General features: G+C 38.3%; 1 pseudogene across 1 annotated transcript; it reads left to right on the top strand.

The window, feature by feature from the left end:
* The first annotated feature begins 981 nt into the window (after window positions 1-981).
* LOC308261231 (eukaryotic peptide chain release factor subunit 1-like) lies at window positions 982-2269 on the top strand (annotated as a pseudogene). The gene has a single exon. The product of its transcript is annotated as a eukaryotic peptide chain release factor subunit 1-like (transcript).
* Window positions 2270-5373: the final 3104 nt, after the last annotated feature.

Here is a 5373-nt window from a genome sequence, read left to right as displayed (position 1 = left end):
AAAAAAAAAAGGAAGAAGGAAAGGAAGAAAGAAGGAAAGAAAGAGAAGAAAGAAGGGAGGGAGGAAGGAAGGAAGATCATTCAATTTAATATTTATCTCATTATGCTATTTTTTCTGATTCACTCTACTAAAAGCTTCAAATATGTTTAGCATAACATTATCAACAGTACTGACCAAATTAAAATGATTTGTTATTTCTACTACCTTGAATCAAGTAGGGTGGAAGAAATTCTTAGTCCTTTCTTAGGGGTGAAATACCTTTACAAAGGGAAAGAAGACAGTACAGACTTCAATATGCTTGGGCATCCAAAACACAAGATATGAGGGGTTTTTTTTGCCACAACATTTAAAAATAAGTATCATAAAATGAAACCCTGCCCAAATTTTCTTAAAAGATCATTCAGGATGAGAAAATAACTTTGTATGAAGGGCTTGACTCTTTGTAGTTTTCTAAAATATATTTGGGTAATTCTAAGAAATTTCTGTAAATTATGTTTTACTTTTAGTTTTCTATGAATTTTTGCAATTTGGTGACAGCATTTTCCTCATGCAAGACAAAAGCAAAAATAAGGGAGAGAAAGAGGAGGAGGAAGAGGAGAAGGAGGAGGAGGAAGAGAAAAGGCATTCTGGAAGATTTTATCAAATTGTAAAAATGCATTTCAAAAATTTTCTAACAACTTCTGTGAGGATGGCAACTGAGAGAAGCAGCACATCTCCACTGCCTTACAAACAGAATTCCTGCGGTGCGTGGTTATCCCAGCAGACAGCCTCACCTACTACTTACTGAGGCCTTTTGCGATTCAATGAGACCCTGATTCAAATTAAAGAATAAAAAATAGGGCTAGAGGTGTAGCTCAGACATAGAATGCCCCTGGGTTCCACCCCACAAAAACAAACAAACATATTTAAAAAACAGCATTTTGAGAGCCTCCGCTGCCCGGAGCCGCCCAGGACTGGGCCTTGGAAGGAGGAGGCGAGAAGATGGAGGACGACCCCAGTGCTGCCGACAGGAACTGGAGATCTGGAAGATCGAGCTCATTAAGGGCTTGGAGGCGGCCCGCGGCAATGGCACCAGCCTGCTATCATTGATCATTCCTCCCCAAAACCAGATTTTACGAGTGGCAAAAATGTTAGCGGATGAGTTTGGAACTGCATCTAACATTAAGTCACGAGTAAACCGCCCTTCAGTCCTGGGAGCCATTCCATCTGTACAACAAAGACTCAAACGTTTAACAAAGTACCTCCAAGTGGTCTGGTTGTTTACTGTGGAACAATTGTAACAGAAGAAGGAAAGGAAAAGAAAGTCAACATTGATTTTGAACCTTTCAAACCCATTAATACGTCATTGTATTTGTGTGACAACGAATTCCATACAGAGGCTCTAACAGCGCTACTTTCAGATGATGGCAAGTTCGGCTTCATTGTAATAGATGGCAGTGGAGCACTTTTTGGCACACTCCAAGGAAACAACAAGAGAAGTCCTGCACAAATTCACCGTGGATCTCCCAAAGAAACACGGTAGAGGAGGTCAGTCCGCCTCGCGTTTTGCTCGTTTAAGAATGGAAAAGCGACGTAACTATGTTCGGAAAGTAGCAGAGACTGCTGTGCAGCTGTTTATTTCTGGGGACAAAGTGAATGTGGCTGGTCTCGTTTTAGCTGGATCAGCTGACTTTAAAACAGAACTAAGTCAATCTGATATGTTTGACCAGAGGTTGCAGTCAAAAGTTTTAAAATTGGTTGATATGTCCTATGGTGGTGAAAATGGATTCAACCAAGCTATTGAGTTGTCTACTGAAGTCCTCTCCAACGTGAAATTCATTCAAGAGAAGAAATTAATAGGACGATACTTCGATGAAATTATTCAGGATACGGGCAAGTACGGCTTTGGAGTTGAAGATACACTAAAGCTTTGGAAATGGGAGCTGTAGAGATTAATCTGGATATTATGAGATATGGTCTTCATTGCCAAGGCACAGAAGAGGAGGAAATTCTCTAACTCCAGAACAAGAGAAGGATAAATCTCATTTCACAGACAAAGAGACAGGTCAGGAGCATCAGCTGATTGAGAGCATGCCCCTCTTGGAATGGTTTGCTAACAACTATAAAAAGTTCGGAGCTACATTGGAAATTGTCACAGATGTCACAAGAAGGATCCCAATTTGTGAAAGGATTTGGTGGAATTGGAGGTATCTTGCGGTACCGAGTAGATTTCCAGGGAGTGGAATGCCAAGGAGGAGATGATGAATTTTTTGACCTTGATGACTACTAGGTAGTCGACATGGGTCCGGCCAAACGTGCCTCACCGTCCAGCATCCAACCCAAGGAGCATACCTGTGGTGGAATCCAAACAGATCCCTGCCTTACAATTGGAACATTTCCAGAACTTAATCCATGAGCATTGGATACCGAAAAGAAAACCGAAACAAAACCAGACCCACCCTACGCTTTGGTTTGTCATGGTGTCAGCGCAGCAGCCTACAACCAAGTTTCTAAATGCCACTTTGGACTAATTTAAAAAAGAATTCCAGTTTTTACATTTACTCGATGGTGAAATTGGTTGCTCTTCTATTTTATGAAAAAAATAAATGATTTTTTTAACCTTCATACATAGAAGCAAAAATATTTTAACTGCTGTAAACCTTCAAAAGTTAATAGAAATGAGATCATACTGGTTTGTGTCTTATTTTGATTGGAGAAAAATTAAATTGCTGCATTTCACAGTGACCCATTTACATGGTATTCTCAGCTTAGACTGCATAGAAGAAATATATGTGGTGAAGTGTTGGAATAAAGAAAGAAAGAAAGAAAGAAAGAAAGAAAGAAAGAAAGAAAGAAAGAAAGAATAAAAACAAAAACAGCATTTTTACAGAAGCAAGAAAACACCAAAAACTTCAGTTTCTCCTGTGAAAACACTGGCTACAACTTGCAGGAGTGGCATCCACGCTTACCACAACCTCTAGAGATCTAGAGTGGTACTCAACAACACTGTAAGTGAACCTGTAATTCCTTCAGAAGAATGCCCAGTGTGGTGCCCCCAAGAACTCGCACAGCCACAATAAACTACCCAAGTCTGAGACTTTGTGGTCCAACCCAGCAAAGGTGGGGATAGAGTCTGCTGTTGAATATAGCAAAGGCTCAGAGAGACTCAGGCTCTACACTGGTGGAAAGCATGGAGGGAGACCTATGTTTAACACTTGATCCAACTTGTAGGATTTCTGGGAACACCACAGACCACACAATCATGTGGAATGGGAAGAAGTCAGACCAGAGCAGCACTAGCTGTGAAGAACAGAGACTCTTACACTGATTTTGTCCTAGAGGCATACACCACCTACACAGGAAGAGCGAGACTCAGGCTCCACATCTGTGGAATGGCAATCATTCAAAACACGACAATAAATTCCGATGAAAGTTTGGAGAAGTGGAAATTCTGGTACAGTGTTGGGATTGCAAATTAGTACAACCACTTTGAAAAACAGTATGGAGGGTCCTCAGAAAAATGGGAATGAATTTACTATATAATCCAGCAATATCACTTCTGGGTATCTACCCAAAAGGATGGAAACCAAACTACCCAACTAAAGCATGCATATCTGTGTTCATAGCCACACAACTCACTATTACCACACTATGAACCAGCCAAGATGTCCATCAACAGATTACAAAACTGTGGGATATGTACACAATGGAATTTTACTCGGCCATAAAGAAAAACACAATTATGTCATTTACAGGAAAATGGATGGAACTGGGGGACATTAGGCTAAGTGAGATTAGCCGTCACAAAAACTAAGAAATTGGATGCGCTCACTAATATGTGAAAGCTAGAGAGAAAATGGGTCATAGGAGGAACGCTAGACAAAGAAGAAGATACTATAGATGAGCAAATAAGGTGACCTAACTGAGGGGATTGGAGGAGGGAAGAGGGAAATTCTCTAATGTTCATGATGTACATTGACAAATATATCGAAGTCAATTACTAAATCAAACATGAAATGAAGGGAGGGGGAAGGAATGGAACAGAAATTGGGTAAGGGTTAATTGGGTGATGTGTGCATGTATATCTCTACCATCTTGTACTCCATTAAGATGTATGACTACTATACACCGATAAAAAATTTAAAAAAATTCTAACAGAACACATGATCTGTCCTTTTTATTCACTGATTTTCAGATAGCTGTCGCCTCAACTGAGCTTTCTCCTGGAAGAGATCAATTCCAACTCCAGACCAGTTCTGTGTAATGCAGAGAGAATACTGAATATACTGATACATTCATGAAGCATACCTGCTCCCTTGTAGGTACTCTGGGTGCCCTAAAGAGGAATTTTATTAGGGCATACGCACAATATTTTAGTGATGTTACCTGCTAATATAACAAGACCATTTTTGCTTCTCTCCTGCGAAGTGTAAATAATTATGTTTATTTTTGATAATTCTGTGAGATTTCAGGTTAAGTAAATTCCTCTCTGGAAAAAGATTTTGGGGGTAATTAATATAATTCTGAATATATCCTTCATAAGTAACCTAAAATACATTAAAAACACAAAACTTAGAGTTCTGTTTCATAGGTTAAATAATTCATAGGAAGCCTAACATATAAAAACAACAGCAGAATTATTGTTTTGTTTTGGAAATATGAGAAGCATTATTCCACTTTTCTGCTAGCCTAGAAACCTGTCAATAAATGCATAATTTAAAAAATGAGTAAGCACTCTGCAAATAGAATTTGAATACTAACCCACATTCTCTGGAGCCCCTTTTCTTAAAGAAGAAATCACTTCTTTAGAACACATCGTAACAAAGATATCTTAATCATCATTGAGCTGTCTGAATTTTCTAGTTTACAATATGTTATGCAAAATTACTTCGATGCATTAAAATAAAACAAACAATTTTTACCATAAGGTACTAGAAATCTCTACAGACTCTATAACAAATTTTATAAGTGTGTTTCTTATAAACATAAGAAACATGTTTCTTATATAAGAAACTTTATGATGTTTCTTATATGCTATTTATTCTATTCATTTTTTGGGGGTACTGGAATTAAATCCAGAGCTCCACACATGATAAGCACATACTCTGCCATTGAGCTATACCTGAAGCCTACAGAGGTTATATATTTCATTTTAATTAATTAAATTTTCAAAACTGTGAATTGAACCTGAGACATTCTACCTCTGAGCTACATCATCAGCTTTAATTAATTAATTGTTATTTATTAATAAGTATATTTTAAAACATCTCACTAAGTTACTATGTGCTGATTCAGAAACTGCAATCTTCCTGTCTAGGCTTCCCAAGTACAGGGATTACAGGCTTGCACCACTACACCTGACTCCCAACCCAGTTTTGTATTGCTTATTTTGAA

This window comes from Muscardinus avellanarius (genome assembly GCF_963383645.1).
Source record: "Muscardinus avellanarius genome assembly, chromosome: 3".
Classification (NCBI taxonomy): Eukaryota; Metazoa; Chordata; class Mammalia; order Rodentia; family Gliridae; genus Muscardinus; species Muscardinus avellanarius.
The sequence above is the reverse complement of the archived record's forward strand: the minus strand, read 5'-3'. Positions and strand labels throughout refer to the sequence as shown.